This window comes from Vipera berus (genome assembly GCF_964194415.1).
Source record: "Vipera berus genome assembly, chromosome: 11".
In the NCBI taxonomy this organism is placed as follows: domain Eukaryota; kingdom Metazoa; phylum Chordata; class Lepidosauria; order Squamata; family Viperidae; genus Vipera; species Vipera berus.
Genome location: NC_138214.1, coordinates 20,447,878 through 20,470,480, shown reverse-complemented (window position 1 = coordinate 20,470,480; position 22,603 = coordinate 20,447,878). Strand labels below are relative to the sequence as shown.

General features: G+C 47.6%; 1 protein-coding gene across 1 annotated transcript in view; it reads left to right on the top strand.

The window, feature by feature from the left end:
* MSN (moesin) overlaps positions 1-22,603 on the top strand; it is a 92,909-nt gene that overhangs the window by 15,845 nt on the left and 54,461 nt on the right. The window lies entirely within an intron of this gene.

Below are 22,603 nucleotides of genomic sequence, written 5' to 3'. Positions count from 1 at the left end.
ACTTTGCAGCCCTCGCGGTTCACAGAGTCAGCCTCTGGGTCCTCATTTTACTGACCTTGGGAGGGTGGAAGGCTGAGTCAGTGACAAGAAAAAATAGGAGGCACTAAGACATGGGGGAGGAGGGATTCATACACAGCAGAAACCCATTGGTCACTAGATGGTAGTAACAAAATAGGGGTAATGATAATTATTTGTGCCATCTGGTGCTCATCTGGATTTTTGTAGCTCAGGTAATCCTCTGGGATGCTGGCCTTGCACCTGGCAGCTGCTCAGAGAGAGCTGCGATTGCGCGGCTCATTCCAGGAATTGGGCTAAGAGGAAACTGCAAATGTTCTGGCTGAGGGGATCTGGTGGGGAGGTGATCCTTGCCAATCAATCATTTAACAGTTTTAAGGTTGTGGAAAATGTGAGCATCCCGTAGAGACTGGTCAGCTCTGAAAACATGCAGAAGAATGCAGTATGTGCTACCTGAAACACAATTACGGCAGAAAGATGGAGTCAAACAATAGTTTGGTTTGTGCAACACACTAAACCAAAATGTAGCTTGTATATTTTTTATTTTGCATGTATTTTGAACCCCACATGCTTGCAAACATGGTTTGTGAGAAACACTTGTGCTGCCGAAGATTTTTCACCATTCAAGAACTATTTTGATATCCAAGGGCAGACTAATATCTCTTACCACAGGCCTCCTTTCCTTCTTTCCATGTTTTCTAATCTGACAATAACAGTTGTAAAGTAGTTTGATCAAAAAAGGAAGTTTTCAAGACAGGCACAATCATGTAAAGACTCTTGGGACAGTCTTAAAAATTCCACCCAGCAAAGACCAGGAACTGGGTGGGGCACATCTGATCCTGCAATGGCTCATCATGTTGGCTGAGTAACTGCCAAGAAATGAGCCGATTGCTCACAAAAGTGATGGTTGGGTCACTGGGCCTGCCCAGACAATGAGGTCTGCTCCAGAAATATCTTTGGCCAGAAATGGTCATCTCGGGGAAGCCTCTTATCCAGCTCCTTTTAACACAACCAGTTCTGACTCTGCCTGCCTACTGTAGGCTTCACAGAGGAGTCATGGACGTTTTGAAAACCGGACTCACCCTAGTAGTGTTATTTTGGGGAAGAGGAAGTCTTGCACCCCAGATATGCCTACCGACGCAGACTTTCACTGGAGGTGAGGCCAAGTGAAGGAAGGGCTTAAGCAATGGTGAAATCCTGGCCTCTGGTCACCTCTTTAGTGTAAGTCAGACATGTCAAACTCGCAACATCATGTGACGTCGCGCAGTGTATTGGAGCTTTTTCTCCATTGCCAGCAGTGGGGTGGGCGCGGTTTTGGGATGATGCATTCAGCCCGCCAGCTGGCAGTTTGACACCCCTGGTGTAAGTGATGGTTCAGGTGCTGAAGAGACTCAGGTTCTAGTTCCTCTGCCCAGGCAAGCTCCCTGTGAGATGTTAAGCCCCCCCCACCTCACACTGAGCTCTTAAACAAAGAGAGAGAGGAATCTTGTCCAACCTGGATTTGCTGCACAGGGATCCCAAGGAAGTAACTTCCAACTCCTGAAGGTGCACTGAAGCAATGGAGATCATATAGAGATGGGCTTTGTTTGGAAATATAATCTTTCTGCCTGTAATGGATTTAATGCAGTTGTTCCTGCAACAGCTTATGTGTAACATGTTTGATTTCTGCAAATTTTCATTTTCTGGCAGTTCGATTATGTCATTTGGGAGGGGAGTCAGAGGTGCCTGTTATTTCACAGACCTTAATTATTACATTAAGTTATAATGTGGTTTGTTTAGCTGTAACCTGGGATATTACATGAATCTATTCAATGATTATCAATCATAGTTTATGGTTCATTCAGCTGATTGTGGTACATCCACTGTAGAATAGTGGCACCATATTGCAGTGGCTTTTAAGCCATGGCTTAAGGCCTAGTATACTGTGCAGGCTCCAATTACAGTTGAATTCAATAAACAATGATTGCCAATCCTCAGTTTGTTGTGATTCGAGGAAATGCATTAGCAAAATGTGATGGTTGGCTTTCTCAAACTGTTCTGTGTTTCTCTCTGGCTTGTAATCTCTGGCTCAAAACATCTGTGAGCAGCAGCACTATCTCCCGAAGCAAAGAAGGGAGAGAAGGGGTGGCAGCTGAAAGCCTTTTATTGCAAGCCAGGCAGGAGCAGAAATAGCAGAGCTTCCAGAGGGACATGAAGGGTGAAGTGTCACTTTCAGCCCTTGGGGTTGACCGATGTAGAGGACCAGTCCTGCCAGGTGCTCACTTCTAGTGAGGGGGGCCATCCAAAGTGGGCTCAGATCAGATGAAACCAGAACTGGGGTTTTTTGGCATTTAGAAAAGACCCAGGAAGGACTGGTTTTGTATAAGGTACTACAGTAAGGCTACCATACGCAGGAGAAAAAGTATTGAAATACAAGGGATGAATGGACCATGAGAGGGCAGGATTTGCAGGAATGATAAAACTGACCAGGGCCAAAACAAGTACTTTTATAAGAGCCTTGGTGGAGCAGTGGGCTAATGCCTCCTTAAGTAACACCAGCTGCCTGCAATTAGTGCAGGTTCGCATCCCACCAGGCTCAAGGTTGACTCAGCCTTCCATCCTTCCGAGGTAGGTAAAATGAGGACCCAGATTGTTGGGGGCAATAAGCTGACTTTGTAATAATGCCGCTTGGGGGTGTGTGTGAAAGCCCTAATAAGCAGGCATATACATAGAATGAAGGCTACTGCTAAGCTTGTAAGCCGCCCTGAGTCTTCGGAGAAGGGCGGGATATAAATGGAATTAATAAATAAATAAAATAAAATAATAATAAAAGTCTGGAAAATTTATGGACTGTTTGCTGAAAATTGAAAAAATAGGTTTGAGATTTTTGGATCTGTTGATGGAAAAGGGTTGAATATGGAGACAAGGAGACTTTAATATAACTTCAAAGAGGGAGGAGAAAGAATAAACTTGTAATTTCAATAAAGAATGGAAGTCACTTCTTTAATGTTCTTTTCCCCCTTTTATTCTTATAAAACTCATATATATTTTTTTTAAAAAGTGGGTTCTGGCTTTGCAAAGCAAAATAAGAGCTACGAACGATGGTGTTGTGGAACCTGAAGTAAATTCCCCCACACCTTGCAGGATTTTTCTCCTGCTTGCGGACATGTTGAATCTGCCTTCTTAAGGCTCGCTTGGAAGTTTCTCACTGCAGGGGCTTAACTGAAGTGGGGACTTAGGATTCTTTACGCTCTGGCCCAGATCTTCTTCCCCAGGATGGAGAGTGGGAGGTCCTCCTCTAGCCTGCAAGACGAAGGCCAACTGAGGAGGCAGAGCCTTTTCTTCAGGAATGGTGCTAAAAATAAGCAACATTTACTGAGTGTTTCCCTCTGCGGCTTTGGGGGAAGGCATCTTTGAACAGGATGCTTGTGGCTTCCTGTTCAGCAAACCAACCTGCCCTGTCTCTTGACTGTTCGGCTCTACCAGATTTCCGGTTGAAGAGGCTGTTGGGAACAAATATGCTAAGATTTTGGGAATGCTACCGTCCATATTCGGGAGAAGGGCGGTATATAAAAATAAATAAATAAATAAATAAATATTTCAGTTGCCCTTTGACTGGGCCAGGACTATTCACACCTGGGCAATCCTTTCTGATGGCTTTTGTGCCTGAATTTTAATTGCTTGGGACAAATCTTAACTCCTGAGGAGCAGGCCCTTGTACCTTGAGGGTACTCCATCTGTTACATACAATTTGCTTTGTGTCCAGAGAAGAACTGTCAAGAACAATAGAAGCAATCAATGTTTTGCAAGTTAGCAGGCATAGCTAATAAAGTCAACAGTGAGGAGGATGAGGAGCACCAGGTTCATCGCATTGCCAAAGGAAACTTTATCATTGTCAGAAAAGTGCAGAGGGTGAAACAACCAATGTTTTGTAACCCAAGGGATTCCACAACATAGGTGACAGGACAGCCCCCCCCCCACACATATTTGAGCTAAAGGCAGAAAGTTTATTTCACCTAGGAGGTGGGGCAGAGGTACAGCAGGCTTACATGGACGTTTCTGTTCTCAACTCTTGCAAGGCCTGAGCCCAGATGGCTCCCCAAAAATGATTGGGGCTGGGAGGGATTTGGCAGCTCTTAATGCCTGAATTTTGGGTGCCTTGAAGTTCTGCAAAGCTTAAGGCAACTGTTGCTTTCAGAAACCCCAAATATTTGGTCCTACCTTCTCCAGGTACTTATGTCCTTAAAGGGAGTCTCTGCAGCTATGGGCTTTGAAATTGACCTTGGTGGTAGTAGCCCCTCCTTTGCCAGCTGGCACAGTTGAGAGACCTCCTGCATGAGGCACTGGGAAGAAAAGTTAACTCAAAGCATGTCAGAGTTGCCGCTCTAGAAAAACACACAGAAGAACAGAGTTGGAAGGTGCCTTGGAGATCATCTAGTACAAACCCTGCTCAAACAGGAGACCCCTATATCATTTCAGACAAGTGGTTAATAATAATAATAATAAAGTTGGAAGGGACCTTGGAGGCCATCTAGTCCACTACCCTGCTCAGGCAGGAAACCCTATACCATTTCAGATAAATGGCTGTCCAGTCTCTTCTTAAAAACTTCCAGTGTTGGAGCATTCACAGCTTCTGGAGGCAGGTTGTTCCACTGGTTAATTGCTCTAACTGTCAGGAAGTTCTAGGTTGCTTCTCTCCTTGATTAGTTTCCATCCATTGCTTCTGGTCCTGCTTTCAGGTGCTTTGAAGAATAGCTTGACTCCCTCTTCTTTGTGGCAACCCCTGAGATATTGGAACACTGCTATCATGTCACCCCTCACCCTTCTCTTCATTATTCTAGACATACACAATTCCAGCAACTGTTCCTTATATGTTTTAGCCTCCAGCCCCCTAATCATCTTTGCTGCTCTTCTCTGTACTCTTTCTAGAGTCTCAAAATCTTTTTTGCATTGTGGTGACCAAAACTGGATGCAGTATTTCAAGTGTGGCCTTACCAAGGTATTGTAAAGTGGTATTAACACTTCACGTGATCTTGATTGTATCCGTCTGCTAATGCAGCCTAGCACTGTGTTGGGTTATTTGGCAGTTGCAGCACACAGCTGGCTCATATTTAAATGATTGTCCACTAAGACTCCAAGATCCCTATCACAGTTGCTACTATTGAGCAAAGTACCACCTATACTATACCTGTGCATTTGGTTTTTCTTGCCTAAATGTAGAACCTTACTTGTTTTACCATTGAATTTCATTTTGTTAGATAGCGCCCAATGTTCAAGTCTGTCCTTAAGCCTATCTTCTGGAGTGTTGGCTATTCCTGCCAGCTTGGTGTTGTCTGCAAATTTGATGAGTTCCCCATCTATCCCCTCATCCAAATCATTGATGAAGATGTTGAAGAGCACTGGGCCCAGAACAGAGTCCTGGGGCACCCTGCTACACACTTCCCTCCATTAGATACAGTTCCATTGAGTACCACTTGCTGAGTACGGCTGGTCAGCCAGGTAATGAATCCATCTGGTGGTGATGATGTCTAACCCACATTTTTCTATCTTATCAAGTAGTAGGTTGTGATCTACTTTATCAAATGCCTTACTGAAGTCCAAGTAAATTATATCCACAGCATTCCTCTGGTCCACAAATTTTGTCACTTGGTCAAAGAATGCAATAAGATTTGTCTGGCATGATCTTTTTTTTTTTGACAAACCCATGTTGGCTTTTGTAATGACTTTGTTCGTTGCTTGATTATCTTTTCCAGAATCTTCCCAGGTATTGAGGTCAGGCTGATAGGTCTGTAGTTTCCTGGATCCATTTTTTCCCCTTTTTTGAAGATGGGAACTACAGCAACTCTTTTCCAGTCCTCTGGGAGTTCCCTAGTGTTCCAGGATCTTTGAAAGATAGTGGTTCTGAAATCACATCTGCCAGTTCCTTCAGAACCTTGGCATGTAGTCTATCTGGTCCTGGTGATTTGAACTCATCTACGGTGGACAGGTGCTCACTTACCATTTTCTTGCCTATCTTAACTTGTGTTTCTGTGGCTGTCCAATCTCCAGTGAAGGATCATCCACAGCTTCTGGAGGCAAGCCATTCTATTGGTTAATTATTCTTGCTATCAGGAAATATCTCCTTCTTAAACAATTTAGATGAGGGGATAGAAGAGGAGCTCATCAAATTTGCAGACAACACCAAGCTGGGAGGAATAGCTAACACTTTAGATCATACATGTCAACCTTGTGACGTCACGTGACGTCGTGCAATGTCTCAGAACTTTTTCCCCATTGACAGCGATGGGGTAGGCACGGTTTCTTTGTGATGTGTCTGGCCCGTGGGCCGGCAGTTTGACACCCCTGCTTCAGATGATACTCAAGAACCAGAAGGATCTTGACAGACCTGAACACAATAAAATGCAATTCAGTAGTGAGAAAAGTAAGGTTTTACACTTAGGCAAGGAAAACCAAATGCACAGGAATGGTATAGGTGGTACCTGGCTCAACAGGTGGTAACTGTGAGAGGGATCTTGGAGTCCTAGTGGACAATTACTTAAATGAGCCAGCAGTATGCTACAGCTACCAAAAAAGCCAATGCAATCCTAGGCTGCATTAATAGAGGGATAGTATCAAGATCACGTGAAGTGGATGTATAGAGTCAATAAGATCATGATTGAAATATTGCATCCATTTCTGGTCAGCAAGATACAAAAAAAGATGCTGAGGCTCTAGAAAGAGTGCAGAGAAGAGCAACAAAGATGTTAAGCTAAACCATTTGATAAACAATTGAAGGACACACCGTAGGTATGTCTGTTCTAATGAAGAGAAGGAATCGGGGAAACCTGATAGCAGTCTTCCAGTACTTGAGGGGCTCTCACAGAGAAGAGGGGGTTGACTTATTCTCCAGAGTACCTGAGGGCAAGATAAGAAGTAATGGGTGGAAGATTATCAGAGAATCAACCTAGAATTAAGGACAATTTTCCAGACACAGGGAACAGTTAACTTGCCACTAGGAATTGTGGATGCTTCATCACTGGAGGCTTTTAAGAAGAGCCTGGACAGCCACTTCTCTGAAATGTATAAGGTCTCCTGCTTGAGCAGGGGGTTGGACTAGAAGACCTCTAAGGTCCCTTCCAACCCTATTACTGTGTATCCTATGTTGTAATTGCAGAGAAGCTGGTATATTGATTGAAGCTGGATGTTTTTGGTTCTGGCATTAAAGAAAATTGAGGTGCCAGGTTTAGTCTGTCATGGTTCCGACAGATGAAACTCTTCAAAGAACTTCAAAGCATTGTTTACCTTAAGGAATCTTTATTCAAGTTGCATGGCATCAGCATGTACATAGTCGAAGCTGAAATCTGAATTCCCCTCCCCGTTTCCTCCTCTCATTTACAGTCATAAATCACATTCTCCAATTAGTTTGAAAGGCAGACCTTTCTTCCAGTTCCCTAACCCGCCATCTCTTATCATCTCTTATTTCAAACAGCCTTGAAAAATGCTCTACTGCTATGTTATTATGTCTAACTAATCCCCATACATTCTTCCTCCCCCAGCATCATCTAATTCTAACTCTAAAAGTAACACACAGGTTAAAGAAAATGGCTGTATCTTATATGAAGATACAGGCATTATCAAAGCAAGAACATCCGATGTTAGCAGCATTGACATCTGGCCTCCCTTACAAAAAGGATAGACCCTGTAGCGTAAACAAAAGCATATGTTAGGGGCTATCTCTTGGTTTGTTAGGGTGTTTCTTATAAAACCTTTTGATGAGTCTGTCAGCTTTCACATCACTAGATTTCACCCAAGTGGCTTCAGACAACAAGTATCCTTTCTGCGATTTCCTTTTAAAAATTCTAGAGTCAAGAATACATTTCACTTCATAATGAGTCTGTCCTGCCACTGCAAGGGGCCTGTGTGCCTTTTTAGGGGAAGGTCTTAAAGTGGAGCCCCGAAAAGGTTTCAGTAAGCTACAATGGAAGACCAGGTGAATTCTCCCTATAAGTCTAGGGAGTTTCAATTCTACTCTGACCGGGTTGATGATTCTCACGATGGGGAAAGGCCCCAGGAATTTCGGTTCCAATTTTTTACTGGGTAATTTGAGGTGTAAATATTTAGTCGACAGATAAACCTTTTCCCCAACTTAGAATGTTCTTTGGGGAGCCCTCTTTTTATCAGCATGCTTTTTATAGGTCTCGGAAGTCTTTTTTAAAGCAGTTTTCGTGTTTCTCCAAACTTCTTCCCACCCCCTCACCCATTGATCAAGTGTCTGGGAAGCGGAGGGCACCTGAGGGTATTCAGGGATTGGGCTGAATTCTTTTCCTGTGGCTACCCTGAAAGGCATGTAGCCGGTGCTGCTGTGAACAGAATTATTGTAAGCCACCTCTGCGAAAGGGAGGAGGTCGGTCCAGTTTGTTTGTTGATATGAAACATAACATCTGAGATATTGCTTCACCATCTTGTTAGCGGATTCTGCGCCTCCATTGGTAGCTGGATGGAAAGCAGATGATAAGCAGATGATGATCTAATTAATTTAAGAAAGCTCCTCCAAAACTTTGCTGTGAGCTGCACCCCCCTGTCCAAAATTGTTCATTTAGGAGCACCATGCAGCCAGTAGATATGTTTCAGGAACAATTTAGTCAGACATTGGGCCGATGGGAGTCCTTTGCAGGCGATGAAATGAGCCTGCTTCAAAAACAGGTCTATCACAGTCCAGATGACAGTATTTCCTCTACTTTCAGGTAGGTCTACTATAAAGTCCATAGCTATTTCTTCCCATGGTTGAAAAGGGTCTGCCATCGGCTGCAGTAACCCAGGGATTTTCTTTGGGATTCTTTTCATGGTGGCACATGAAACTCCTGACATAGTTTTCCACATCTTGTTTTAGCCCTGGCCACCAAAATTGCTGGCGGATGAGATGTAGTATTTTTAAATATCCAAAGTGTCCCACCTGTTTTACGTCATGGCTGTGTTCGAGAGCATTAAGATGGAGGGCTTCAGGCAAATACAATTTCCCCCCTTGTAAGCCAAACCATCCCTGCATGTTAGGGAGGCTTGATTGTCTTTGAACCATTGATCGGTAAGGAGATCTTGTTTTATTTTCTTGGCCCCAGGGTCATCAGGATTAGGGCCCCTGTGAGGCGTGAGTTGAGCAGCAGTTTGTGGACTGGAGATATTTGCCTCGTTAACCTCTTCGTGTTTGCTTTTCTACTGGGGCAATTTCAAAAGCACATTAGCTAGGAAGTTTTTTCCTTCCGAGTGAAGTTGAAATGGTTAAAGTACTGTGCCCACCACACTTGCTTTGGGGACAATTTGCGGGGAGTTTTCACTGCCTCTAGATTTTTGTGATCCTTCAAAAGGCACCTTGCTCCCTTCTAGATAGTGTTGCCAGGTTAATAGCCCCCACCTAATTGCAAAGGCCTCCTTCTCCCAGATTGCCCATCTCCTCTCGCTTTTGGTAAATTTTTTAGAGGTTTAGGCAGAGGGTTGCAGGATTCCCATTTTGTTCTTTTGCAGTAATACAGCTCCGACTGCCACGTTGCTGGCGTCGGCTTGAATTACAAAGGGCTCCCCTGGGCAGGGGTGCTTTAGGACTGGTTCAGCAGCAAATAGTCTTTTTAAATTCTCAAAAGCTGTTTGACAGCTCATAGTCCATGCTAGTGGTTGGTCTGGTCATGGTTTCCCTCCTCCTTTACCTGTTTTGAGTAGTTCTGTAAGGGGTAGAGCAATCTCAGCAAAGGAGGGGATGAATTGATGGTAGAAGTTGGCAAAACCTAGGAAGCTCTGGAGCTGTTTGTGAGTCTTTGGGAGCTGCCATTCAATTATAGCTTTCACTTTGGCTGGGTACATTTCAATGCCCTCGTTGGAAATTCTGTAGCCAAGATAATCTAATCGGGTCTGGTGAAATTCACATTTTGACAATTTGGGATAAAGCTTGGCATTCAATAGTTTCTTTAACACTTCTCTCACCAGCTTTATATGAACAATCATATTCGTGCTGTATATCAGGATGTCATCAAGGTACACCAGAACCCCTTTGTATAAATGATCATGTAGGACCTCATTAATCAACTGCATGAATACGGCTGGGGCCCCCCTGTAGTCCAAATGGCATGACTTTGAATTGATAGCTCCCCATGGGGCAGTTGAAGGCAGTTTTCCACTCGTCTCCCTCCTTTATTCTCACCCAATATGCTTCTCTCAGATCTAATTTAGTGAAGACATTCCCCTTAGCCAGGTGGGTTAGTAAGTCTTTCAGGAGGGGGAGGGGGTATTTATTTTCTACAATCACCATGTTCAGACCTTTGTAATCCATGCAGAGATGAAGAGACCCATCTTTTTTTTTTCTTTAAACAACACAGGGGCTCCCACAGAAGACTTAGCTCATTCAATGAATCCCCTTGCTAGGTTTTTATTCACGTATCGCTGCATTTCCTCCATTTAAGAGGGGGACATAGCATATATTCTCGGTCGGCTCCTGGCAACAGTTTGATGGAGCAATCACTGGGTTGGTGAGGCAGGGTGTCGCATTCTTTCTCGTTAGATGCCTCTGCTATGTCCCAGTACTCACTGGGGATGAGCGGCTTGCCTGGTGGTGGTGAGGCAGCCATGTGTACTTGCTCATTGGGTGGGCTAAAGTTTCCTGTAATGTCTGTTGAATCAATGGGAGGCTTGGGCCCTATAGGTAGTCTCACAGTTCTCGTTCCTTTCTGCCACCGGATAAATGGCTTCAATTTGTCCAACCAGGCTAATCCTAGGATCACAGCCTCAGTCATTTTTGGAGCCACCAGGAAGCAAATAAACTCCCAGTGCTCACCTATTTCTAGGCGTAGGGACTCCATTAATTGCGTGACTAAAGTCCCTCCCATCGGAGCCATTGGCTTGCTCGAACCTCACAGGTTTGGTTAATTGCGTGACTAAAGTCCCTCCCATCGGAGCCATTGGCTTGCTCGAACCTCACAGGTTTGGTTAATTGCGTGACTAAAGTCCCTCCCATCGGAGCCATTGGCTTGCTCGAACCTCACAGGTTTGGAGAGCAGTTTTGCTCGTATGCCCAGTTTCATGGCAAATGGCAAGCTAATGACAGATCGGGAGCATTCAGAATCAACTAGCAGCTTTAAATCTACCTGTGCTCCTGACTTAGGGATTATGAGTTTGGCAAGTATTGCAAAAGGTGGGACGTGTTGGCTCACCATCGGGTCGTTCTCTCCTTCATCGTCGCTGTCGAAAGAGGGTAGAGTGGGATGGATCCAGACTGAGTCCTGGCATCCTCCTGTTTGGAGGATGTGACTTGGGCAACAGGTTCCTGTGTGATCCGGTTGGATTTCTCTCTCGTTGACTGCTAGGCAGGTTTCTTTCTTACTGCTGGTCCTGGTTCTGATCTATGCTGCTGTTGAGCGTAAGGGACTGGGCAACTTGCTGCTCGATGTCCCTGCTGTCTGCCTTGGAAGCATTTGATTGGTGGGCCTGCAGGTGGCCTGGGTCCTTCAGCAACTGCAGCAGTTGGAGATTCTCGGGGTGGTGGCTGCTGTTTGGGTTGCTCTGGCCTCGGCTTGACTTCAGGTGAGGGAGGTTTCTTATAGCGTGCAAGCTGAACTTCTAGTTATACCACTGTCTGATTCCATTCTTGCAGCTGATCAGATACTGCTCGATAGATGCAGGCTTGAGAGAGGTGATCGTCTAGCCCAGGGGTCGGCAACCTAAAAAAGAAAAAGAGCCACTGGGAACCGGTTCCATCACAAATTAAAAAAAGAGGGAGCCGCGTGCGTGTGTCCATGCACGCGCATGCGCAAAAAGGTTTTTTGCGCATGCGCGGACGCACGCGGCTGCCATTTTTTTAAAAATGAGATGGAACCGGTTCCCGGTTGCCCGACGGCGACGGCCCGTCTGCAAAGCTGCCGCTTTCGGCAGCTTTGCAGACGGGCCGTGGCAGCTTCCTCAAAGAGCGGCGCCCCTGCCCATTCCGAGAGGTGCGCGCGCACCTCTCCGAACGACCGGAGGTGCGCGCGTACCTCCGTGCGAATGGGCAGCGGTGCCGCTCTTTGAGGAAGCTGCCGCGGCCTGTCTGCGAAGCTGCCGCTTTCGGCAGCTTCGCAGACGGGCCGTGGCAGCTTCCTCAAAAAGAGAGGCGCCCCTGCCCATTCCGAGAGGTGCGCGCGCACCTCTCCGAACGACCAGAGTTGCGCGCGCACCTCCCCAAACCTTTGGGGAGGTGCGCGCGTACCTCCGTGCGAAGGGGCAGCGGCGCCGCTCTTTGAGGAAGCTGCCGAAAGCGGCAGCTTCCTCAAAGAGCGGCACCGCTGCCCGTTCGCGCGGAGGTACGCGCGCACCTCCCCAAAGGTTTGGGGAGGTGCGCGCGCAACTCCGGTTGTTCGGAGAGGTGCGCGCGCACCTCTCGGAATGGGCAGGGGCGCCGCTCTTTGAGGAAGCTGCCGCGGCCCGTCTGCGAAGCTGCCGCTTTCGGCAGCTTCACAGACGGGCCGCGGCAGCTTCCTGAAAGAGCGGCACCGCTGCCCATTCGCGCGGAGGTACGTGCGCACCTCCGGTCGTTCGGAGAGGTGCGCGCGCACCTCTCGGAATGGGCAGGGGCGCCGCTCTTTGAGGAAGCTGCCGCGGCCTGTCTGCTAAGCTGCCGCTTTTGGCAGCTTCACAGACGGGCCGCGGCAGCTTCCTGAAAGAGCGGCACCGCTGCCCGTTTGCGCGGAGGTACGCGCGCACCTCCCGTCGTTCGGAGAGGTGCGCGCGCACCTCTCGGAATGGGCAGGGGCGCTGCTCTTTGAGGAAGCTGCCGCGGCCCGTCTGCTAAGCTGCCGCTTTCGGCAGCTTCACAGACGGGCCGCGGCAGCTTCCTGAAAGAGCGGCACCGCTGCCCATTCGCGCGGAGGTACGCGCGCACCTCCGGTCGTTCGGAGAGGTGCGCGCGCACCTCTCGGAATGGGCAGGGGCGCCGCTCTTTGAGGAAGCTGCCGCGGCCTGTCTGCTAAGCTGCCGCTTTCGGCAGCTTCGCAGACGGGCCGCGGCAGCTTCCTGAAAGAGCGGCACCGCTGCCCATTCGCGCGGAGGTACGCGCGCACCTCCGGTCGTTCGGAGAGGTGCGCGCGCACCTCTCGGAATGGGCAGGGGCGCCGCTCTTTGAGGAAGCTGCCGCGGCCCGTCTGCGAAGCTGCCGAAAGCGGCAGCTTCGCAGACGGGCCGCAGCAGCTTCCTCAAAGAGCGGCACCGCTGCCCATTCGCGCGGAGGTACGCGTGCACCTCTCCAAAGGTTTGGGGAGGTGCGCGCGCACCTCCGCCCATTCGGGGAGGTGCGCGTGCACCTCTCCAAACGGGCGGTGCCACTCTCCATTTGGAGAGGTGCGTGCGCACCACTGCCCGTTGGAAGAGGTGCGCGCGCACCGGGCGGCTGGGAGCCGCAAGAGACGGCTCAAAGAGCCGCATGCGGCTCCGGAGCCGCAGGTTGCCGACCTGTGGTCTAGCCTTTCTCTGAAGTGATGGAATAGGGGGGACTGCTCAGGCCACCTCTCTATGTGACCAGCTATCTTGCGAAACTCTTGTACATACTCCAGGGCAAGCCTGCTGGCTTCTTTTATCTTATGGATTTGTTCTTCTGCTTTGAGGGCAAAGCATGGGTCTTCAAACCTTTCTCTCAGTCCTAGGAGGAAGAGGTGGGGATCTTCCAATTCAGGGGATTGCTCATTATATAAATTATTCAGCCATTCAGATGCCTCTCTTTCTAGACTGGACGCAATCACATCGACCATAGCGGCTGGGTCCGAGTAGAGATTGGGAGTGCACTTGGTTGAGGAAAAAAATCACCACCTCTGGGTCCCCATCGAAGGTTGCTCTGAAAGGTAGAGCAATCACTGGCTGCTGGGGCCCCCACTGTGGCTGTTACACCCCCAGTTGCTGCTGGCCCCACCTTGGCTGCTGATTCAATGGCTGCTGGGCTCCCCACTATGGCTGTTGCACCCCCAGTTGCTGCTGGCCGCTGCATGCCCAGGGATTGCACGTTCAGGGGCTGTTGTTGTCTTCCCTGCTGCTGGTCAGCAGGGAGTTGTGGTGCCCTCTGCTGCTGTAGGCCTCTCAATGGTTGCTGTGCATTCGGGGGGGGGGCGCGACTAGCCTCCTTGCTGCGGTTGCCCTCCCTCTGGCTGCTGATCTCCTGGCTTCTGCACCACCCCAAGCTGTTGCAATGCCTCTATTAGCTGTGGCAAGCTCAGAGGTTGCTGACCGTCCACCTGTGGGGGCTGCCAAACTCCCCACTGCTGCAGGGGCCTCAGACTGGGGTTCTCTCTCTCTGTGGGGCTGGAAGCCCTGGCAGGGGATTTCAAGGCCTGGAACTCTGTCTCATCTCCAAAGGAGGGGCTGGAGGCTTCTCTTAGCAGGAGTTCATTTCTGCTTCTCTGCTCTAGCCCTTCTACTCTTTCCATTGACTGGGTACGAGCTGCAGACAGGCATTTCCACTCACCCGGGTCCTCAGTGGCAAACGTCCAGGGGGCTCTCCCCAGCTGGGAGGCTTGGAAAAGCATCTTCTCCCCCGGCTCAATCACTGTCACTGCCCCCCCCCCCGGGGGGTAGCAGCTGCTGCCCAGGTGTTGGCTTTAAGCAACTTGTCACTCTCCATGATGAAATCTTCCCTGAATCTTCGTCAGCTTACCGTTGAAGTCTAGGGACAGTGACTGGGGTTCAGGACCCCTAGCTAGTTTGGAAAGGTTGTAGATTTCGGCTTAATGTCATGGTTCTGACAGATGAAGCTCTTCAAAGAACTTCAAGGCATTGTTTACCTTAAAGAATCTTTATTCAAGTTGCATAGCATCGACATGTACATGGTTGAAGCCGAAATCTGAATTCCCCTCCCCTAAGCACATAGGATCAAAGCACAGTTTCCTCCTCTCATTTACAGTCATAAATCACATTCTCCAATTAGTTTGAAAGGCAGACGTTTCTTCTAGTTCCCTAACCAGCCATCTCTTATCATCTCTTATTTCAAACAGCCTTGAAAAATGCTCTACTGCTATGTTATTATGTCTTAACTAATCCCCATACACATTCTTCCTCCCCCCAGCATTATCTAATTCTAACTCTAAATGTAACACACGGGTTAAAGAGAAAATGGCTGTATCTTCATATATTGTCAAAGCAAGAACATCCAATGTTAGCAGCATTGACATAGTCATTTTAAGCAAGATTAAAATACCTATGAGTGCCTTTATGCTTCACTGTACTGAGGACACATTCCCTTGTTCTGTGCATTCTTTCATGAACATGGCAGTGGTGTTTTGCTAATCTAATTAGTGTGTGGCTGGAATTCAGCCAAGATTTGACAGATATAATTGTCCTAATTTTCTGTCCATCGTATCAAGGATGGCTGTAGAGCTGGCATGTCAAACCCGTGACGTCGGCGACATCACATGACTTTTTCCCCATTGCCGGCAGTGGGGCGGGCACGGTTTCAATATGATGCATCTGGGTTGTGGGCCGGCAGTTTGACATGCCTGCTGTAGAACCTACCTCTGATTTATCTTTTCAGTCCAATTCTCTCAAGCAGCAAAGTCCTGCTGATTGGAAGGATTCCATGAAAGAGAATCCTCAAGGGGAAAACAACCCAATAAACTTGGGAAACTTTGAAAAGTGAGATTATAAAAGCCCCAAGGTACCCCAAGGCTCTGTTTTAGGCCCAGTCCTAAAGTTGCTTTTTCAAGAGGCAACTGGACTTTGTTTTTCTTTGAACACGTTTTGCTTCTCATCCAAGAAGAACTGAAGAAGCTTCATGGATGAAAAGTGAAACGTCTTCAAAGAAAAACATGAAAGTCCAGTTGCCTCTTGAAAAAGCACCTTTGGACAACCATGATCTGGATGATTGAGAATCTCCATAGACTTTTAGGCCCAGTACTCTTCAACATCTTCATCAATGATTTGGATGAGGGGATTGATAGGGAACTCATCAAATTTGCAGATGATACCAAGCTGGCAGGAATAACCAACACTCCAGAAGATAGGCTTAAGTTACAGAAGGTTCTTGACAGACTTGATCATTGGGTGCTATCTAACAAAATGAAATTCAATGATGTAAAAGTAAGGTTCTACATTTAGGCAAGAAAAACCAAATGCACAGGTATAGTATAGGTCAGATATATCAAACTCGTGACGTCACGTGACGTCACACAACATATCGGGACGGTTTTGCCATTGCCGGCAGTGGGGTGGGCGTGGCTTCTGGATGACACATCTGGCCCATGGTCTGGCAGTTTGACACCCCTGGTATAGGTGGTACCTGGCTCAATAGTAGTAATTGTGAGAGGGATCTTGGAGTCCTAGTGGAAAATCACTTAAATAGGAGCCAGCAGTGTGCTGCAGCTGCCAGAAAAGCCAACACAGTGCTAGGCTGCATTAACAGAGGGATAGAATCAAGATCATGTGAAGTGTTAATACCACTTTATAACATCTTGCTAAGACCACACTTGGAATACTGCATCCAGTTTTGGTCGCCACGATGTAAAAAAAGATATTGAGACTCTAGAAAGAGTTCAGAGAAGAACAATAAAAATGATTAGGGGGTTGGAGGCTAAAACATATACAGAACGGTTGCTGGAATTCAGTATAACTAGTCTAACAAAGAGAAGGACTAGGGTGTGACATGATAGCTGTGTTCCAATATCTCAGGTGTTGCCACAAAGAAGAGGGAGTCAAGCTATTCCCCAAAGCACCTGAGAACAGGACAAGAAGCAACAGATGTGAACTAATTAAGGAGAAAAGCAACCTAGAACTAAGGAGAAACTTCCTGACAGAACAATTAATCAGTGGAATGGCTTATTTCTAGAAGTTGTGGATGCTCCAATACTGGAAGTTTTTAAGAAGAGAGTGGACAACCATTTGTCTGAAATAATATAAGGTTTCCTGCCTGAGCAGGGTGTTGGACTAGAAGATCTCCAAGGTCCCTTCCAACTCTGTTATTCTGTTATTACGTGGCTATGCAAACAAACAGTCATTGACTACATGGAGAAAGAAGGAGGCAGAAGGTTTTAAATACTCAGTTACTTGCAAGGAGATATGCAGTTCCCACCCTGTCCTGGCTGCCCATTCCTTTCTTGGCAGCTGTTGGAAGAAAAACTGGTTGTCTGTCTGGAAATCTCAAGATTCATTCCAGGTGGAAGGTGAAACATGCTTATTCCCCCTCCCTCGCCTCCCCCATCAGGGCCATAAACTGGGAGTGCCTTCTGCTTCTGATTAGCTTAAGGATATGAAAAGGCCTCTTTCAGTGAAGGTTTGCTTTAATTAAAAATAATCCCTTCAGCAATTGCAAGCATTTGCCTGTTGCCAGAGCTGGGATTTTTCTCCTTCAGGCAAAATGACAAGACTAGAGATGGAGAAGGGGATCGGTTGCAAGAGTCCACTGCAAACTGACTGTCAATAAATTTAAATAAATATGGGAAGGCAGCCACATCCCTTGAGACACATCTTGGGGTGAGATGTTCCTGCTCCCTCCACGGTGCTGCAATTGTGAAGTCTCTTTTCCCAGAAATACTTTCATAGTTTGTTGCTGTTCCAAAGAGCTTGGATAGGCGCATGCTCAAGTGGCCTCTGCAGTGGCTTTCTCTCTGTTGTCTTACTTGATGGAATCTGGGCCAAGAGGAGATTAAACTCGGTCCAGCCAGAATTCTGCCTCCCAAATAGCCAGCAAAATGCTTCTAAGGAACTCAGGAACAGAACACTCTTTTTCTTTCAATATGTGGTGTTTAAAGGCATCCTGACCCTGCTTTTTGGGGTTCTGGCTTGCTGTGGTAAAGTATTAGTACTGCTTTAAAAATCCTTAGTAAGGCCACACCTGGAATACTGCATCCAGTTTTGGTCACCACATTACAAAGAAGATGTTGAGACTTTGGAAAAAGTGCAAAGAAGAGCAACTAGGATGATTAAAGGCCTGGAGACTAAAACACATGAAGAACGGTTGCAAGAATTGGGTACAGCCAGTCTAGAGAAAAGAAGGAATAGGGGTGATATGACAGCAGCCTTCCAATATTTGAGGTGCTGCCACAAAGAAGACGGGGTCAACTTTTTTCCCAAAGCACCAGAGGGCAAGACAAGAAACGATGGAAACTAATCAAGGAGAGAAGCAACCTGGAATTAAGGAGAAATTTCCTAACAGTGAGGATAATTAAACAGTGGAACAGCTTGCCTTCAGAAGTTGTGGGTGCTTCATCACTGGAGGTTTTTAAGAAGAGACTGGACAGCCACCTGTCTGAAATGGCATAGGGTCTCCTGCTTGAGCAGGGTTTAGACTAGAACAGGGCTTTTCAACCTTTTCACCCATTGTACCACTTTTAGGATATGGCAACATCCGAGTGCCACCTGTTGCCTAGCAAGGGGTCAAAAACTTGATGACCAAAAAAAAAGGAAAAAAGTGATGAAGTGCAGGTAGTCCTCAACTTACAACAGTTCACTTAGTGACTGTTCAAAGTTACAATGCACTGAAAAAAGTGCCCCCCAAGCCACAGCCTGCCCGCCCGGTGGCGCTTTTCCTCCTGTCCCAGGTTTTCATGGTTGTGAGCATTTCTGTTGAGGATTGGCAGCGGGGGTGTGTGTTTGGTTTTTATTCCCCCATCTGCTGGGTGGTTGCATCAGGTTTTGGTCACTTCACATGACCATGGGACACTGTGACCATCATAAATATGAATCAGTTGCCAAGCATCTGCATGTAAATCACAAGACCCTGGAGATGCTGCAACATTCCAGCTGATCGGTGCTTCTTCTGGGCTCAGAAGTGCCAGGATTAGCACTGAGCTCCAGCTAGAGCCTGGCACTGATCCTGGCGCTTCCACTGAGCCCTCACAGCCCTGCAGCTCCAACTGTCTCTTGCTCAGGCTTGTGCGGTGCTGCCACTGGTTCAGCTCATTCCCCTCCCCCGCTACCACTTTTCTAGGTTGGTCGCGTACCACCTGCCAGGTGCCAAGGTACCACAGGTGGTACCCGTACCACTGGTTGAAAAGCCCTGGACTAGAAGACCTCCAGGGTCCCTTCTAGCTCTATTCTGATTGATTGATTGATTGATTGATTGTTTGATATGGAAGTGCTTCCTTGGGTGTGGCTTGTGGATTGGATCCTGAAGGTTCATCCAAATCTATGATGACGCCTATCGGCATCCAGTAGCAACTATGAAGGCTCCACATGCATCACAACATGATGTGATTTGGGTTCTGAGGAGAAAGAGGACAAATTTGGATCAAAGCTATATGGCATTACCTGCAGATAGGGAGAATGGGGGTAAGGCATAATTTGAAGTAACTGTTAAGGTTCTGATTAATGAACTCAAACAAATCAGAACTCCAAGACTCGAGGATTCCTCAAGAAACATGTTTATAGGATATGTAATATTGGCACAATCAAAAGTGAAACCAACTCTAAAATTTTGTCACAGATTCAATATAACTAAACATAATACTTCCCTGTCCCCTCCAATGTCAGAGATTACGCTACCCAATGAGGGTAAATGGCGGGCTCTTTGACACTCCTCCTCTCCGGTTTCTCGTACTTGTGGAGATGACCTTGGTTCCCACGAAATCGCTCTGTGTCATGTCTAGTGATACCTCCACTTTCCTACCCCCCTCTTCTCATCCCAAGTGGCAACAGAGAACGATAGAGGTTCGTCTCAAAAATTGACAGTAACATTATGATAATGTTTTTGTTTCTGTCATTTGTGATTTGAAAGTTGTGCAGCTATGGCAAAAGGTGGGCTTGAAAGAGGGAATGGAAAATCTTGTGAAGGCCCTGTTACAAATAGGCTTAAGAGATAGTGATACCAGGCACCAATGCGATTTGCTCACTCCAAATAGATCCCACTTAAGGAGCTCTTGGGATGGGTGTGCAGTGAGGAAAAGGAACCGTTGGCACTCTACTGCCCTCTCCCACCTAAGCAAAAGCTTTTTTGCCCCACGAGGCTGATGTGAGGGAGTTGCCCCATAGGTGCGCTTCCCTTGCCAGGAAGTATTCAGTACATTGTTCAAAAAATGTTTGCAATGCAAAAGCCCTCACTTATCTGCAAGAACTGGGAATGTGTGTTTTGGTTTTCCTTCAGCTGTTGTTATCCTGCCCCAGTCTGGGTGCACTCCAGGAATGTGGACTGAGGTGCCCAGAATTCAACAACCCACCTGGCTAGTGCTGGGGAATCTAGAAGGTATCCAGGTTTCCTTTGAGAGAAAGAGAATCGGTCTCTCTGTTGGATTTCATGATTTGTTGGAGGGAGGCAGGGGGAAAAGGTTGTGTCTGCTTCATGGAAAAGCTAGTAGGGCCTCTTAGACAGCAATGAGCCAATAATAATTAGCCATAGTATATTGTATACGTGTTTGGCTGAGGGTCAGAGAACTTGGAGCCATAAACCAGGGTCATGCAACATGGTAGGTAGAAGTGTGAGAACTGTACCTGGATTCTCTATAGGCCAGGGGTGTCAAACTCAATTTAAGTGAGGACCACATCAGTATTGTGGTTGCCCTGGGGGGGGGGAAAGATGGGTGTGGCCTACTGGGTGGGCGTGGCCAGCTTGGCTTCAGGAGTGCCTAGGCAGGACTGGGTCAGATCTGAGGGTCTTCGGTGGAGGAGAACAGGACTGGGGCGAGAGCCAAGACATGGTCCCTCCCACCCACCCTTCCTTCCTACCTCTGTTCCTTCCTTTGCCTTCTCATCTCTTTCCTTCCCCCATGCTCAGGAAGGGGTGATGGGAGAGATTGCCAGCACTAATTTGCTGCTGCCGGCCATTCCTATACCATGTGTGTGGGTGGGGGCAGTCCTGTTGAAAGGGATGCCTCGTGGCTGCGAGGCTGGAGGTGCTGGTGGGTGGTGGTGGTGCAGATCTACAACCTGGTTATGTCCATCAAAGCCAGAATGCCCTCAGCCTAAGATCCACTGGAACCAGCAAGGAGCTGCCTCGCTGCTGCCTCTGTCCTGCCCCCCTCCCCCCCGGGTGTGCGCACAGGAGATGGCCAGTGCCAGCATCCTGGGTGAAGTCAGCCTGCAGGGCAAGACAGCCAGCAGGGATGCTGGACTCTACTTGTGCGTGCACCCAGGGGACAAAGGTGGGGCTGCCCCATGGATTTAAGGCTGAGTGCATTCTGGCTTTGATGGACGCAACCAAGTTGTAGATCAGCGCTAACCCACCACCACCAGCACCTCCAGCCTTGCAGCCATGAGGCTTTCACTGGCACAGACACACACACCCCACGCGGGAGAGCAAGACCGGCAGCAACATGGCAGCGCTGGCGATCTCTCCCCCTCCCATTACCCCTTCCTGAGCGTGGAGGAAGGAAAGAGATGATAAGGAGAGAAGGAAGGAAGTGTACCAGAGAGGGGAATTGGGGTGGGGGGGAATCGGCGCTGGCTGGGAGGCTTTGCCAGAGCTCTGTGGATTCAGCAGAGAAGTCAGGAGCTCCAGAGGCCTCCACGGTGGCTGGCGGCGGGGCGGGACTCTTGGGGCGGGATTTTTAAAGGGGAAGAGGAGATTGACTGGGGGAAGAAGATTTTAGTTTCTCTTTTCCAGAGAGACAAGCCAAAAGGAGGGAGAGTGAGGTAGTAAATTTATTCTCTGGAGAGAGAATAAAAAGCCTTTTTGCCAACTTCCTATCTCACTCCCTTCTTCTGGTTGCAGGAATTGGGTATATATAGTCTAGTGAAAAGAAGGACTAAAGGTGACATGATAGCAGTGTTCCAATATTTGAGGGCTGCCACAAAAAGAGGAGGTTCCTATTCTCCAAAGCACCCCAAGGCAGGAAAGAAGCAATGGATGGAAGCTGATCAAGGAGAGAAGCAACCTAGGAGGAATTTCCTGACAATGAGAATAATCATCCAACAATCAACATGCCTTCAGAAGTGCCCCAACACTGGAAGCTTTTAAGAAGGGGTTGGGCAACCATTTGTCTAAAATGGTATAAAATCTCCTGCTTGAGCAGAGGGTTATTCTAACTTACTCTTGATTTACTCTTAATTTGATTCAGTTTATTTTTTTGTTGTTCTGGTTCCATTCAGTTTTGTTCAACTCCAGTTTGTAGAACATCTATCTATCTGTAAGGCAGATCCAAAATGTCATGGTTTGTTTTTTTGCCTAAAGCCCCTTTAGTGTTCATGCATCATGTGAAACCCTAAGCCAGTTTGATTTTAACTAAGAGAGCTGAACATCTAGCTTAGCATGTAGCATGAATTTTTGCTCTGCCACGGCTTACCAGTTTCTGGCTTGCGCTGATGTGCATTAGCTACAGTGTTTGAACAGCAAGGGACGGGTTGGCGTCATGTAGGGGAAACACAGCCTTCAGCCCTGCCTTTTTCCAGAAATGCCCGAGGCTCCGAGGGCCCCAGAGACCTTTGGAGAAACTGACCCCTGTTGGGTTTGGAGACCTGCTCCTGTGCCCAGAAAGAAGGGCAGCTGGAGCAGCTGTTCCAGATTTGTTCTGGGGGAGGGGCGACTTGGGTTCAGATCTATCCCCAGCTGTAGATGGTCCCTAAGAAGCTGCAAGCCAGGCACACACTCTGGGCACATTGGCCTCTCTGGGTGGTGGTTATGGGGAAAAACAAAGAGGGAAAGCTTGAGCTTTTGATAGGAAAGATCCAAATCTGACAAATAATATTTAGGAAGAAAAAGTTCAAGAGA